Source organism: Anopheles funestus, chromosome 2RL (genome assembly GCF_943734845.2).
Source record: "Anopheles funestus chromosome 2RL, idAnoFuneDA-416_04, whole genome shotgun sequence".
In the NCBI taxonomy this organism is placed as follows: Eukaryota; Metazoa; Arthropoda; class Insecta; order Diptera; family Culicidae; genus Anopheles; species Anopheles funestus.
In genome coordinates this window covers 88,680,619-88,697,807 of record NC_064598.1, presented here as the reverse complement: position 1 = coordinate 88,697,807, position 17,189 = coordinate 88,680,619, and the positions used below count along the sequence as shown (strand labels likewise).

At 40.7% G+C, this 17,189-nt stretch overlaps 1 protein-coding gene across 3 annotated transcripts in view; it reads left to right on the top strand.

Moving 5' to 3' along the window:
• LOC125763711 (uncharacterized) overlaps positions 1-17,189 on the top strand; it is a 107,067-nt gene that overhangs the window by 2,327 nt on the left and 87,551 nt on the right. For all 3 annotated transcript variants that reach the window (XM_049427109.1, XM_049427108.1, XM_049427106.1), the window contains exon 2: positions 204-643. The gene's annotated coding sequence lies outside the window, so the exon portion shown is untranslated. The remainder of the gene's footprint in view (positions 1-203; positions 644-17,189) is intronic.

The window sequence follows — 17,189 nt, the reverse complement described above, 5'->3', positions numbered from 1 at the left end:
GTAAATCTCTAGCTCGCTTAAAACTAGTTTGTATCCGTGTTTTAACGCGGTTTCATCGTTCCTTTTGAAAACGGCACTCCGCAAACGATTTGCGCTTTTCGTCAATTAACGTTTGATCGCACTTTTGGGGTGGGTGCCTTTTTTCCGGGTGGGAGCGGTTGAGGCTGAAATTTCATCGAAATAATTAATTTCCTTTTCGCTAGGTTTGCTCAGCTTGGCTGGAAAAAGGGTCCAACCATTTCACCCTTTGCGTGCGTGCGTGTGTCTGTGTGCGTGGTACGTGTGCGCTTGTGTACATATATGGTTGAGTGAGTGCGTAAATTGTGCGTACCGCGTGCGTTGTGGGTGTACAAATGAAAGGCTCATCCTATCGCTTAGCGCTTGCTTGGCAGTTCGTTTTGTAAGAAGTGGTGAAATTTGATGAAATCACTCCAGTTGTGTTTGGCCGTGCTTCTAGATTGCGATACGCACGAAAAGCATCGGTGCGTTTTCTTCCCCTACGAGCTTAACGGCTAAAAACGCAACATCGAACACACGGGATCGGCTAAGAACGGGGACCAATCCTGGCCAATTCCGCTGTGAACGAAACGAGAAATAATTTTGCTTCTTTCGCAAGAATGTGTTCGGTGTAAGCTGGCCCAAGGTAAGTCGACAACCTGCAACTGTGTTGGCACCCTTCCCCCCGGGTGGTGGGAGATTGCTATTGGGGTTTTCCACCTTTGGCGTAGAGCCATCGTCGTATATTTTGAAAATTCGAAGAAATTTGATCACGGATTGTGTTATCGTTTCTGAATAATGCCCACACGGTGAAATGTTTCGAAAAGCAAATATAATTTACATCTGAATGGAACAATGGACAGTAAAGGATTCGCAGTAAAAAAAAAGCGATATACTTCCAGTTGGGAAGGTAAAAACGAAACAAATAACCAAGAACGTTCGGAAAAAAACAAGTTGATTGAATTGATACACAATGATGGAAAAGACAATATATTTATTCACATGAGTCGGAATTGTATGTACAGTTGGATTCGAAGCATTGTATAAACATATCAGCCTTCGAGGTAAATACTGCTGCATTGCTCTCAATTGTGTTTTTTATTTTCTAAGCCATCATTACACATCCATGATTATTATAATGATTTATTTATGTTGTTTTATATTTATGTTATTTATGTTTTTTTTTATTAAGTATATCAGTACTGGTGATTTCTCTGTCTAATAAATCGTAACAAATGTTTTACAAGTCGTTTGAAATATTTTTTTAAATATCAAATTTTCCAAAAAGGCTTCAGTTTGAGTATTTTATAAAGTTTCAGTTCTAATGCGATTTCATTTTATGTAACTAGGTCTGTTAGACAGAAATTCTTCAAAATACATCGAGCTTTAAATTCGTTTATCAGGATCTTTTTGGCTGCAATCTTCAGCTAAAATTGAAGTTAGTGAAGTGTCGCTTAGCCTCTTTTCATCTCCATCCATCTAATTGAATTTTTGGAAGCCATGCTCATAACTAGATCAACACATAAGTATCTAGCGAAATTGCGCTGCTTACGATGTTTTACTCAATTTATGAAAACTTTTGAAAATTTCTTAAAATACAGCCCTAAATCCTTTGCAGAAATGGGGATTTGTGGGCTTTTGTTTTACACTACAAGTTTGAGCTCGTGTTGAGTATCTGCACCATTAGAAAGAATTGAAGAAAATCTCTTGATGCTTTCAACGTATGGTACGAATTGAATTGATTCATAGAAGTACCTGCAGATTCATGTCCTGAGTCTACGATGGAACCTTTTCATAATCCTCAAGGTTTACGACGTGACAGACGGACTCGTCGCTCTGATACAGATTGTAAGTGTTTATGAAGAGCCTTGAGGGTAGATTTAGTATTCAGCATTACCTGTAATATGACATTGGGACATTCTATACCGATGAGCTTTCGTTTCAATCGTTTCAAGGAACGATACTTTGTCGATAAGTCAGTTTACAATATTTTTCATAGAAATAATTTTCAATCGCTTTCCCTCGAGCAATAATAACTTCTACGCCCAATTTGTTTAACCATTAGCGTCTGTTTATCGCCGTACTAACAGCTTACGCAAGCACAAATCCCACACATACGCTCGCAGACAGAAATCTAATCCAACTAAAAGCTAGTGCTAGGTCGGTGGGACGTATTGTTTTCCACTCAAGGCAACGGCTCATTTTTTTTGCCCCATATCTGTCACAAGACAGAAGACGTGAAAAACCATGCAGACGTATGGGTGTGAAATGGCAAATGGAAGGCCACATCATCGGTGGAACCATTTGCTGGAAACGAAATGATTGTTGTTTGATGCCAACCGTTGTGCTGACACGATTGCATTGAAATCATGCTCATGGGCATCAAAGAGAAAGAGAGAGAAAAAAAAACCCCGACCCACACCACCGGGAAACTCCGACTGGGCAAGATTAATTATGATGGATACGGTGTGCTCCCACTCGGTAATTGGATATCGTTTTGCACTGACTGGAGTTTTGTGGTGTTTCTGTTGAAGAGCCCGAAAGACAGTGTTGATTCGATGTCTAACATTATGCTGTTACATATGATCGTATATCGTCATGATTATGATGGGAGGCGTGTTCGTTCAATCCACGCTATTTTTTGCTGTTGAAAATTAAGCATACAAATGCATTAAAAAAAAATGCTTACAAAGTAAAACTGTTCTCGCAAGAACTAGGTTAATGATGTGTTTGTTTTTGTGCGTGAAAAAAAAGCAGTCAAGCAAAATGGGATAAAAGCATAAGTTGCGAAGAACGGCAACCAGCGAGCCGACGACGGAATGATAGCATCGTGCCTAATTTAATCTTTAGATCTGCTATCGTAATTGGAAAGCCCCGAAGGTTTTATCGGCCACGGGACACGGGAATTGCCGTGCTGGGTGTTGCGTAATGTTCTTCCAGTGTGTCAGTGTCGCGACGGCCAAAATGGAGCAACTGTCCGGTAAAGGAAATGAAGCATACAACCCAAAATCCAGACCAGTGGCCCCCAATCGCTAGCCACAGGCATGTAAACGATACCGTAAAAGATTGTGAGAATTCGGAAAAGGCACGTGCCCCAAGGTTTGAAGTCTGGGATCGATTTATTTTGCTGTGATTTCCATACAGAAGAAACAGAAAGGAAATTGGAGCTTGGAAAACCATGCAAGAACCCGCAGAAGTTGTCGCAGTTTCCAAGCTGCCTTTTTTAGATTTTCCTTTTCCACAGGGTCGACTGGCTATGCGATGGGTCAAAGGAAATAGGCCGTATCCGTTATCCTTTGCTTCGTTGCAAGACTTGAAGACACTTTGTACTGTGGAATGCGCATTCCACATCATGACACGAACGAGTGCGAAATGGATGAATGACCCACCGAAAAAACACGGTGCGCTATAAAGCGTACGGATCGATACGTGGCAAATGTATTCCAATCGTGTCAACTTGATGAAGCGTTCCATATGAAGGATGGTTTGAAGAAACCGGGAACCGGATCCTACACCAGCAAAGCCACGAAAAGAAGCCGACAATAATAGCGAGTGAGCGAGTGTGTTGTCCAAAGCGGAAAAGGAAGAACCATCATTGCGTAACGATGGATGGGCAAGACGTCCATTTGCGTCCTTTTGCGAAGGAATGTGAGGCAGTTCCGTAGGTAGTAACGTAGTCTCCTCTTTATCGAATCGAGTGAGAGAGAGTGAAAGAGAGAGAGAGAGAGAGAAAAAAAAAGAAGTAAAGATGGGTCCACTAATCCCCGGACGCTAACGCCATACGAAAAGCATTATTGATCGGATCACATTTCAGCACATCGAACCTTCCCTCAGAATCCCTCCAATAACAACACCAATGTTCGACTAAACAGAGGCTGAACGATGCTGGCAGGAGTAATGATAAAATAAATACACTTTTTATAGGATCTCCGTCTCGACACGTCCGCGTTTGTCCCGTAAAAACTGGTCGCGGATAGGAAGTTTTCGTCCGGTCATTTCCCATCCGATTTCCACCAAGGTTGGAGGGTGGAAAATGGGCTTGATGAGTCTTATTCTCACATACACATACACACCCTCTGCGGGAAGGACATTTTGGTGTCGTATGCGCTTGTTATTCGAAGACTTCACAGTTTTGGGCGACAACGTTCAATACATTTACTGGCTCGTTACGTTGAAAATTAATTTTAATTCGACCTTCCTTTAGGGCCGATCGACGAGCCACCGACGGGGTTGAAAATCATGGTCGTTACCTTTTACCCTGTTAGGATCCCGACACAGACACGGATCATTGTGAAATATCAACATCATCATCATCCGTAATCATGATGCCGGGTTGTGTATGAATTAAGCGTTACTAGAAGGGGCTGTACTTTCTAGTAGATAATTTTATTACTATCGTTTTCCGGTAAGCTGCACACTGTGGTACCGATATAAATTAGAGCCGATTTGCGATTTAACGCCAGCGAGCGCGTGTGCCATCAAACTCCCTCGTTACAGCAATGGGCCGTTCCAGGGCCAATGGCAAACAGCTTTGAACTTGCTCTACCAACTCGGCTTTACGGAGGGCGAAGGGAAAATAAGGAAAAGCAGCGATAAAATGGGATTGATAAGTTGAACTCATCCAAAATGGATACAAATTGATCCGGAATCATTTCGTACGGATCTCCGGTCTGTGAGGTTTCGTGTTTCGTAGCCGTTTCATCTTCACTTCAGGGACACATGCCTTTTATTTTGCTGTTGCCGCTTGACTTTCATCGTGTAGTTTTTGGGGTGGGGTTTTCGTTTTTCGGTAAAGGTTAACCATTACACTAACCGAATCGTTGGGCAAAGCCTAACATGAAAGCTCCAAACCAAAAAAAACGGATTGGCTAATGTAACTATTTATTCCTGTACGAGCTCACACACGCTCATTCACTGGAATGTAGTGAAAAAGTTTCTCCCGTGTGTGTGTGTGTTTTTTTATTGTTTTAATGTAAAACGTTTATAGATATTCTGTCTGCCTTCCCCATCACACAATTCGGCAAATGGAACAAAACCGGGGAAAAAGTGAAATGTGTTGTTTCTTGCTTCCGTACCAGCCTTAGGGTGTAATAAAAACAAAGCACCATTTTAAAAGCTCTTTACTGCGTAATGTAAACACGACTATTCTCGAAATTGGACCAATAAAATGAGGGGATAATCGTTTCTGCTGGTAGTTTTGCTGGTGAGTGATGATATTTGTACTTCGTTTCCAAATTTAACTAGAAAGGCAAAAAGTTGTTTTTAGAACAAGTGAGCTAGTTTTTCTTTCTCCAACTTTAAATAGATGATTTGATAGTTTTGTAACTGTGGCATCATTTGTAGAGTTCCTTACGTTAAATGGATTTCTACGGTAAGCAGACATAACGTGGATTTTCCGGAAATACCTCACGAGTTCACAAAGTTCTCCATAACTGGCATTTCGATTTGAACGAGATCTCTAAGGTATTTCATGTTTTTAAATTATCTCTGATTCTAGCTATTGATGTTTACATTTGGAGCTAATTTAAACAACTTGGAATTCTTGGAATCTTTCTCAATTAACCTCATTAATTTTAGGTGTATTGTTAGAATTTAATCAAAGATAGTTCGAAAGCTAGGAATTCAAATAATTCGAGAATTTTTATTTTAAACATGATAACAATGCTTAGATAACTCTTAGGATGAACCCATCAAGTCATGATGTCTATTTCATGATGTATCTTGTCTACCTTTTAATTGGTGTTCATTTCAAAGAGAGAAGAGTTTGAAAGATGGAGTATCTTAAAACTTAGAGTGAAGATATATTGTTCGCTCTCAAAGATCTGTAGAGCTCGAAAGGTGATCCAAAAGATTTCACAATTCACTTTGAAGTAACATAAATCAATTGAAAGCTCTTCAGCAAAGAACTAGTTTGACGCTCAGTACATGAATTCCAAAGTCACTCAAGGCAATGACTCTTCTCTCTACATTGGTTATAAAAATAAGACAAATAGGGTTCTTTTTTAATACTGTTTTTTATACTTTTATGCTATTTATACTTCTTGTATCTTTGTTCAAATAACTAAATCATCCTCTACTCTCATATCCAACCCAACATTTGCCATACATTGCAGCATCATTTCGCATCATATCAATGCGAAAGATAGTGCCGACAATTTGTGCTCAGTAAGCAGGAGATTTAATTTTCCGTACGCAACCAAGATTTTGTTCCGAACCCCCTTTTTGTGTCGGCAAACAAAATGGAAAATACCGTTTTCCACACCGATACTGCATGCTGGGATTATCCCATTAACATAATTCCTATAGCGTGTGTATACGTTTCGCAAGTGATACTCATGCTCGTTCCTCCTTCACTCCCGAAACACAAGCAACTATACGTGTGGAAAAAGAGGCTACACCATTTGGCACATCCGTTTAATCGTGCATCCGTGTGCCTACGGTTGAAAGTGGATCACGTACGAAGGTGGATAAGAATGCTGGACAAAAGCTTTTTGGTCAAACGGAGACTCACATTCGATAGCGATAGCGGTACGATGGTGATCGTTCCGATTAGTTTTCACACCGTTTGCTGATTTGGACCAGGTTTTGGGCTGGGACTACATGGGGACACACATGCCGCAAGGACGTTTCACGCTGTATAGGTTGGATTAATTAAAGTGAATCTTTGCGGTGCCACCATAACGCACGGCAGTGAGTATCGTGTATCGTTTCCCGCACAGCGAGGTCGGGTTGAAAGTTCATTTCCTTCAACCGTGTCTTTTATTCGAACGGAACATTGTTGTTAGAGGGTTAATGTTTTTGCTCTTAATATACCTCCCGCAACTTCGTTGTAGCTGTGTTGCGATTGTTGCGAAAAAAAAACGAGGTTACGGTTAAGGAGTTTCCTTCCGCCAAGGGAACACCTGAAGCATCGTGCTGGGTCATTTAGGTCATCACTTCCGTGCTGGAAGCTAAAGCACGACACAACAAAACAAACCAAGCCGCAAGGTTGTGATACGTTTCGGTAGTTGTGTTTGAAATACAGTCACAAACAGCTCAACCGTCTAGTGAAACAACAAAAGAAATGAGTTGGAAAAAAGGATTTTTAAACGCGCGTCACACTTTCACCGGGTTTTGCGATTTAATGAGAGCCTGGTGGTGAATAAACGCTAAATTGGAATTTCATTATCCTTCGCCAGGCGTAAGCTTATGTTTTCCGCCTCAACACCACGGGTAGGTGCAAAAGATATGGTGAGCTTTTCTAAACAATTCTTCCGAGGTGTGCCAGATTATTCCCTGTTCCGCTTCCGGGAGCTGTGGCTTTCCGAGTTTCCATTGAACGTGTGGATGGCTGATGGTAAATGAGTGGTGTGTGAGAGCAAAATTCCTGATCCTGAAATTGTTTCACATTTTTCCACCTTCCTTCTTCTTTCCGTTTTCCACGGCACACTAATGCACACGTACACATACAATTACGGTGCGGTGAGGTGAGGTTCAATTTTACCGGAAGCCTCCTAACACGCAGGGCTGGTACGAGCACACATTTTTCGGTACTTCGGTACTGTGGTTCGCTGTAGTGCTGTAGTAGGTTCAGGGTTTTTAGGATGAAAATAATTTGCATACCGATACAGGCTTTAGCTTGCGAATCGTAACACTAGGAGGTGAACATGAAACAAAAACAAAAAATTCACCAAAACTCAGGAATTCCCGTCATAGTGGTTATGTTTTTTTTTTGTTTTAGTGCTAAAAAAATTGTCCTCTTCTGAACTGAAGTAGGTGTAGATGTTGCAAATAAACGGCAAATCTTCAGTCGGATAGGGATGTGCAAGTGGCTCAACATAATTTATCAACGTTGATGCGTTTGTTGGTACGTGCATCGGGAGCAGTACGCCTGTTTAGAAGCAACATCAGGCAATAGGTAACCGAAAACGCTAACTGACGCACTGTTGCACAACTGATCCGTTTGATGCAAAACGTTCTACACATAGCAATTGTAGTGCATCCGTTCAGTAGGATTGATGATGTTTCGTTCCGTGTGACGTAGTGTGAGATCAAAACGGATATCCTTTCGGCACACTACGCACGTGCGCTTACGGATGACGATGGTGTTGCGATGACGATGTGCGTAAAGGGATGGCTGGGATTCTAGCTTTTGGACAGGCTGCTCTTTTGTTCGATGGCATTTGGAAACCGTGTGACAGTCGGTATAATCGCCATCAATCATTCGCCAGTTTGCTACAGCATTAGAGAAGGCTTTCGTCGAGTTATCGATTGTTTTTGGTATGATGGCGTTGGTTATATTTGGAAAGGTATGACACTTTTAAAGCATTTTAAAGTGATGAATACAACTTAGATTTTCGGTCTGGGGTTTGTTCGCAAAAGCGCTCAGGAAGTTTTAAATCCTATTGATAAAACAGTTGTATGAACACATATCAATTTATGAGATAATGAGAACTTATTGAGATACTGTAGAGGGCATAAATTCTTCAAGCAAAATTGTTTAACGGTGCATAAAGAGGTTGAACGATTGATTTATCGACAAGAAAAAAAAAATCATCTGCAGACCACTACTCCAGAGAATCTTCCTGTGAAGTCCTTGCTTGTTCGAGCTATGTCGACTAAGTCGACTGCTGTTGTACGATCAGAAATGGTGGTTCGTCAATGATAATTTTAATTGCAGTTATCATAATTAACAAATAAGTAAAATAAATTACAAACCTTTTAGCTTTTATTTCAGTATTTGTAATTAATTTTTCTAAATACAATTTTTTCCTATCACAACCACAACCACAGCTAGCTATTGATCATGCGTCATGCAAGACTTTTCCAATTGTCATGAAATTTAATTGCCTCTACTAACGTTTCTGCTCTTCCAAACCAGATCTAAGCAAACGCTCTCTCATCGATAAGAATCTGTCCGTTCGCGGCGATCGATAATTTGTACATTCGCCCATGTAATTGACATCGTCACGTGCTCCACACTTGTCACGCATGGGAAACTGCAACTTCGTAGCTCATCTGACGTAATCGTATCCCAATGCCGCAAGGCACTGGGTTGAGATATATCAGCACAGCCACAAACGCTAGTATCCAACGATAGTCTGTGTGTGTGTGTACGTACCATATGAAGTCCCATCGCGTGGCTTCCGTCGATTAGCGACCCGCGTTCTGATTGGCGGCCCGGAAGGCGTACGTTACGAGCGTGCTAAATTGTTCGATCAGATTGCTGCTTTCGGGTGGTCGCGTGAAGCTGCTGAGATCAGTGCTGTCTGCTCACATATACCTGAACCAATTTACCATCTACTTCTACCACTCTTCAAATTGACTTCGTCGGTGGTGGCGTTGTTTCGTACCGTACACTGGAAGGATAAACGGGGTTTTTCCCTCTTCCTCTCATCCTGAACAAAACGGTGGAAATGGAGGTCGGAAAACCGGTATCGCAGGATGTGATTCATTTTTTCGCACCACATAAGAGAGTATGTAGGATGATTTTTAGCTTCTTTTCGTTTAGCCATCCCAAAAAACCAGAGATAGTCCTGGTTTCGTCTTGATGCCGTTTCGAGGCAAATGAACCCCAAAAGCCAAATTGAGAATCGGAAGTTGCATTATCATCATCGCCCATCGTCATCGTTCGCACCCATTTTCGCTGAGCGAGTGTGTGTGTGTGTTGCTTGGACCACAAGACGAGTAAATACAAGCGCTCGACACCGTGCAAGTGTCGATCCTGTTGGTTAGGTGAGCTTATACATTGGAAGTTCTGCTTTTTGTTGAAGAGAAAACCACGATAAGGGTTGGTATCCTGCGGGTATCGTGCGTCAATGATGGCGTTCGGCCATAAACGAGATTTTCGTCTCGAGTAAACCCCTTTTTTGTGGAAATTTCAGTTTTACTATCCCGTACCAGTGGATGGCGCTAAAGCGTTCGATGAAAGCTCGCGGGGTGTTAAAAAATGATGAGAATTTTTTGCTCCGTACTTGCGTACTGATAACAGGGTAATGACGCAGATTCATTATTATTTATGGCGTGCAGCAGTTAAGGAAAAGGATAAGAGATTTAGAAGTTTAGCTTTCATCCTTTAAAAAAAGTTCTGTCGGAAGTAGAAGATGTATTACTATTCATAGGAGTATTAAGGACTGAATCGTCAATTGATTTTTATTGAAATCAAATTTATACCAAGTTCCAAACCAAACCAAACCTCCATGAAAATTTTAGTTTTTTACCCGTTTATTAAGTGTTTTCTGATCGTATAATTTTTGAAAACTTTCATACATTACTGATTAAGGTTTATTTTAAATACATTACTCTTTTCTTCAAAATAATTTTATGTTTAGCTTTTCTTAGAGTATTTTCTTTTCTTTTGTTTTTTAAATTAATGTTTATTAATTATCTTTATAATTAAATTAATATTGTATTTGTATTTCTTGTATTATATATTGTAAAATGTTTCGTAATACTGTTACAAAACAAACATAATTTTTTTAGCGATAAGAGCCTAAATGTATGCAATTGTATGTTTATTTGTACCATCATAATAAATCAGAATAATTTATCGAGATTTTTTTCTTTTTCGTTTTAACCAAACGTGTATGATTTGTATCATTTTCGTAAAAAAAAAGATTGTGATGAAATACGCATAAACTACCCAAAAACCAGGAAATGCTTCTTTTGCCTTCCGGCCTAGTCATTGTAGCATCGGTTTACTGACATAGTAACGAGAGATGCTGCAATATCTCCACACCGTAATAGTCCTGCCTCAGTTCCGGCTACGAAATCCTATCCCTTAACAGTTACACATCATTTCGAAGCATCACCATTATATGTACGAGCGTCACGCCATCCGTTTTTAGCCTGTCGAATGTGTACCGAAAAAGGATGTTTAACAACACAGCTCCTTCTCGACTCCGGCCGCGACAGAGAAAAAAACGAACCAAGCATAGAAATGAATTGTGTGCGTAAATATCATTCTTTTTTCTTCTCGTCTTGTCAATTCATCGTGAATGAAGATTTTGTCCTTGCAATGGTGGTGCTTTTTTTTTCTTTGCTTCGCCCAGCTCAGCTGTTCGGTGGATTCGTTTCCCTTGCAATTTTTCATCTTACTTACACACTTTCTCACCGGCGCTTATTGACACATGCTGGATAAGGGGAGCATAGCTATTTTTCCCCCCAAAAAAAAGGTGTATCCTTACACCTACAAAAACATAACACATACACACCGATACGGCACTCTAGGTCTGATTGATGTGCGGCTTAATTTCGCTCGTTCGTTAGCATGCTTCTCGGCTGTCAATTTCACGTTCACGGATGCGTGATGTCCTCTTTTTCTTCCCCATCCTCACTGTTTAAGAGGCGTCCATATTCCTGGATGTTTTCTTCCCTCCCTCGTAGAGTGTTTCATTTCCAGGAAAAAAAATATATACAACCAACCATCTTTCCCCTCATACCGTGCTAGCTCGAGGTTTTATGTTTTTTAATCATCGTCAACCTGCATTGCCTAACCGTGACAGAAACATTCCTTCGGGAATTATGTCTTCTAAAGGTTTCATGACAAAAATTGTCCAAAAAGAAAAAAAACTAAAAATAAACGTGTTAAACTACGGAGATGTACAAAAAAAAAATAATAAGAGACAGCAAAAAAGGAAACTGTCGTTCGGTGATAAAACGTAAACGGCACTCTTTAATCATTGCTGTGAAATTGAACCCAAATTGTTTGCTGGTTGGTACGGATTTTTAACACTCTTGATACAATGTGGTTGATGCTTCCTTTTTTTTTGTTTCCTTTCCTTCCCAGTTTTTAAGTTTCAGCCTGCCTTTACGCTGAAAGCCTCTAATTGTCGTGCTCCGTCCAAATGGTTGAGTGAAAAATGAGCTAACGACTGTTGAAAGGAAGGAAAAGCTCTTCACGCTCAACGAGCGAGATCCATTTAGTACGGTGGGGCAAAGAAAATATGAACCCTGAACGGGATGAAACATTCACGAAAAAAAAGAAACTGTTTAACAGCTTCACAAGGGCTGGGAGTGGCGTGGAAACCGAACGAACCGAACCGAGCGCCAGAAGAGTTGGAGGTTTTTGGGAGGAAACAGAAAAAAAACAAGCTAAGCTTTTGCTTAAGCTTGCGATGAAATTCCTAACGTTCTTTTCACCGGATATAATAAGAGAGTAACGGGCGCGTACCATTCAGCATTCCAACGCTACCGTCCTTAGGACACGCGCGCCCATTTTCGAAGGTGTCCCTTTTGGCAAGTTTTTATTTAACGCTATAAAAAATTCAACAACCATCCCAAAATGGACCCCATGCGCCACGTTGCCCTGCGCGGATAAGGAAGCCGACAGGAAGGATATGGTTGCGTTTTGCTTTGTATTAAAACGCAGAACGAAAGGTCGTGGTCCGATCCGCTGGTTGTCTGGTTCCCGATGGTTTTATCCGCGAAGGACACACGCGAGAAGACACTTTTCCAACCCAATAAATGGGAAAACGGGAGTTGGTTTTGGTGGTTGTTTGGAGCAGTCAGAGAGGGACAAAAGAAAGATTGAATGAAATATTAGCCACCTTTGCTGGTGGCATGTTTATGATTTCACATTTGCTCAATGCGCCATTTCATTTCTTTTGCTTTGTTTTTACCCGTATGTACCACACGTAATGATACTTTACCTTTTTTTTACACAAAAGTGCACACAATTTTCTCTTTTCGTACTTTTTGTAGCTCTAAGAGCCTCCAATAGACAAAAAAAAAGAAACGGAAAAAGATACTGGTTACGGTATGTGTATGGGTGACGAAGATAAAGTAAGGACATGCAAATAAATTTCTCTCATCATGTCAGCGCTAAAGCACGTGGCCCTTGAACGTGTACTTGCGTTATGTTTTGTTTTTTTGTGTGCTACCGTGGAAAATCGCGTAAGTGATTCTGGATGGAAAATTTTATACGCATGCCATGAATGGTTAATGATGGGTTTGGATTGGGTCGTAGCATTTTCTTTTGTAAAAATGGTTGGCAACTGCTTCTTAGGTTATGTGAAGAAATGTTTGGTGGGATTTGGTGTTAGGTGGGCTATTATGAGCCAGCGAACTTTTGGATTGTACATTAACAGGGTTTGTGATGGAAAACCATATTTTTCAACTTTTCTTTCCTTTATTTATGTGTTTAAATGTTAAGTTTATCAGCTTGAAACCGAAATAACCCTATCTTTTAAAAAATCGCGCCCGTTAATCGTTCTGTTGCCAAAAGTTTTTCATTTTTTCCTACCCTCGTTCGATGAATTTTGAAACAGCTTCAATTCCACCTATTTGAACAATAAATATTTGCACGTTGCAAACCGTCTTCCTAACCGTCCGTCATCTAGCGTTTTGCCTTCGAACCGTGCCGCGATTTGGTACGCCGTACCAAAGCTTACGAGTGTTCAAACTTTTCGACTCGCGATAAAATGTGGCAAACTTTTCTCATTACAATCGCAAATACTTTCCCCGGGCGCAGCAGCGCTTACATGACGATGACCCGGTGACTCTATCGTGGAACCTGTCGTACCGCAACATACAACCGTTGTATGTTCGGTGGGATATTATTTTTGCTCTCCGTTTTTCTCTGAGCCGTGCGCTGGTTCTGGCATTCTTTCGCTGTCTTTAGTTTTCGCCTGCTGTGCGGTTTTCCCAGTCACCATTTACCACCCCCCGGCGTGGTTCGTTAAATAAGAGTGAAACACACAGCAAACCCGTGCGAGAACTTTCCTTTCGCGCGGTGTGTTCTTGGAAGGTTGGCTTCGTATCACACCGGGATCCATTATCCTTAGGATCTCATTTCGGTAAGCATTATTTCTCCCGACCAATGTCGACCAATGTCGCGCAAAAACATCTATTCACGGTTGGTAAGGTGGACCATGGACCATAATTTGTCCAAAACACCTGCACAAAGCAGAAACGAGTATGTGGTTGACCTCAAAGCAACTGCTCCAACGATGGAAGCCAATTAGATAGGTTTGCGGTTGACCAATGGGTTGTCCGTAAAAGACCGATGTGCCTACCGGTGCACATCGATTGAGGGAAGAAAAATTACTTTCCTATAAATGCTTCCATCGTTTTTTTTTTGCTTTTCAATTTACCAATGTTGCTGAAAGTGGCCTCTGCTGTGATGAAAGTATTTTTAGTGCTTCACACAGACGGCGTAAAATGTCATTACTTTACCGGTGACGGAGATGTGGCGGTTGTGTTCACAAACTGATAGGGTGGAGTTGAAAGACTACGTTGGAATCGATAGATCTTTTACGTGCTGGTGCAGGTTTTGTGGTCGATAATTGAATTTTACTGAAAGAAAAAGGCTTTAACGGATACACCTTCTTTAATTGAGGAAATAAAAGGGATTGTTTCAAAACATCTATAAATTTTAATCAAAAGAGAAAGTAAACGAAGAATGAAGATATTTTACTGTAACAATCGATCTGAGTTCTTCGAGCATGTGTAGTCTCTCCTGACAAGAAAATATTTATGTTACCAGCCTGGCATTTCTTCCAGTTGATTTACAAGTTTGCCTGTAGATAAAACATAATTGCTATCGACTTCGGTGATGGTCTTCCCAGGCATCAAAAGTTGCTATGTGAAGAAAGTATTGATGGTAGATGCAATTGAAAGTCCTTTGAAGTAGCTGGCATGTTTTACTGCCCATAAACTCTATTTATTGCTTCCCTCTTGTTTCCTCCATTCTCCATTCTGTTCGATTTCTATTCATTCTCTTTTAATCATCCCGAGCCGTTGTATCTACTTATTGAGTGCATTAGTCTCATTTAATTCCTCGTCTCATTTACTTGATTTCCATGTTTCACCTCCTCTATTCCGTTATCTATCTATCTATCTATTTACTAAGGAAAACTGGAAGCTTTAGCCAAGCTTAAACTAGATTGAATTTAAAATAATTAATTATAATTTAAAGCGCAAAAGTACGACGCTTATCGTCTCAGCATTTTCTTCGATGCTTCGAAATATAACACAATTTCGCAATTGATCATCTATGCGGAAAACAGCTGTCTTTCCATATGAATTGATCCCTCTGACGTGAAAATAATTGAATCTGTCATACAGAGGTTTAATCGTTGTGGTGTCGGCTGGTCGAGGTGTCGTTAATCTTAGGTTTTATTGTTTTATTTTCTTGATAGAGAAAGCTTTTCAATTGAATGATTTACAATAGATTGCTTGTTGCGTTGTTTGTGTTTGTTGAAAACTTTTTTCAAAAATGAAATATGAATCCTCATGCATGCGAAAGCCGTATGTTTAATAAATAAGTAAAGATATCATCTATTTCACAAGCCAGAAAAAAACATGCTGATCAAACACATCATCTCGGATGATTAAGCTATGAAACACTATCCGCCAACACCAAACCTCACGCGGACGAGTTAGCAAAAGCTCCCGTTTTTGGTTGACCAAAAATCAAAAAGTTTTACGGCAGAGGCGGGGAAAACAGAAGACAAATGAAAACGAGTTGACAGAATTGAAACTTCTGTCGATTGAGCTTAACAGTTTTCTCGATGATGAGTTTTTTTTTCTTTTCTTTTTCGTTGTTTCTTTCCATTCCGTCAGTCTTTTCTGCCCCCCGGGGGAAAAAGCTTTGACAATAGAAATCGTCTCCTGCTTTTCCATTTAACGACTCATACGAGACAGAAACACACAGACCCGTCACCAGGGATTTTGTGTGTGTGTGTGTGCCACGAGCATTTGGACACATGGGACGTGCTCGAAATTAAAATCACCAACTGGGTCGCTCGCCCGAGCATTCGCTCGTTACGCGCTTAAGAATGTTGTAATAAAGATGGAAAATTTGACAAGATTCTTTACATCGTTCGCTGCGGGCGATCTTTGGCATTCCTGGCTTGCCGGGTGGGTTGGTGTGAAGGTTGGGATGGAAAAATCGGGAAAAATAATCTGAAAACTGATCCCCAGAGTGGTTCGAATGGAGTTGACTTTTGGGAGTTTTTTTTTCGCTGCCTTTCTTGATGTTGCGTGTTTCTTATTCTTTACACTTGTTTAACTTTCCCGTACGCCCTATTCCCTTATGGATCCTAGTTGGGCGGATTGCTTCTAGGTGGGTGTTGGTTTGTTCCATCTTTGTACCGCAGCGTCAGGATCGTATTCTTTTGTGCGTGTTCCAATAAGCGAATCGATACCTGTGGATAGTTGTAAAGTTTTTTTAACGGACAGATGGATGGAAAGTTGCAACATCTCAGTGGGACGTCCTGTCACGTGTCTATTTATTCTGGCCTAGACATTAGACACTTTGTAGGTTCTGACAATCGTTTTCATCGTAGTTGTTTCTTTACTTAAAATTATTTATATTTTAAATAATGATTCTTTTTCAATTTCATACCTCCTAAATGTAGGCCAACCCAATCTACAAATTATTCATAACAACATTTTTTTTACAGTTTACTTTACTCGTTGCCAAATTTCCGTCACGCATCGACCAAAAAAAGCTTCCCCAATTGAGCCATTGAGCGATGATTGCCAGCAGCTGTGCGTGCCCGTCCCACCGAAAATGAACCAATTTATATTCCATTTTAAAGCGATTTCTTTAATTAAATCAAAATTCAGCGCCAGATGAGCTGTTTCCCTTTTCGCTCGCAAGATACAGTGTTTGACAGTTATCTCTCCGCCAATTCCGCTAGTTCATCCAGCTTATTCCACGCACAGTTTATTAGCACAGGCAGCATTGGGTGCAGAAAGCAAAATCATTTCTCCCTCATCACGCACTCCATCAAGGGCGGGATTTTTAACAGCAGCCCACCCAGAAGCTCAAAGTTTCTCTTACGCAGGATAAACTTTTTTTTCTAGCGCAGGCAACGTACACGGGACGAAGCTGCAGCGTCTGGAGGCAAGTTCCCGTTCACGATTTTTGTTGTTTGTTGATCCCGGCAGACTGCCGGAAAGCTCGCTGAGGGAAAAGTTGCCACCGGGCGTAAAGATTGCGACGGTTTCTTCAAACATAAATGGCAACAAATATTTACCGCAAGGCTCCTGCTCGATGGGGTGGAGTTGTGTCCCTTGGGATTTGGGCGGAAGTGTACGTTGAGTTGACGCAAAAGTTGGACAGAACTTGTTGGAGTACAGAGTATGATCGGAAGAGAAAGGGAAAATGAATGGGAAGGAAAGGTTTTTTTTTCATAAAAGGACTTTAAACTGTTAAAAGAATTATTTGTTTTGCGTAAGAGTTTTTTTTTCTGTTGTTGCTGATA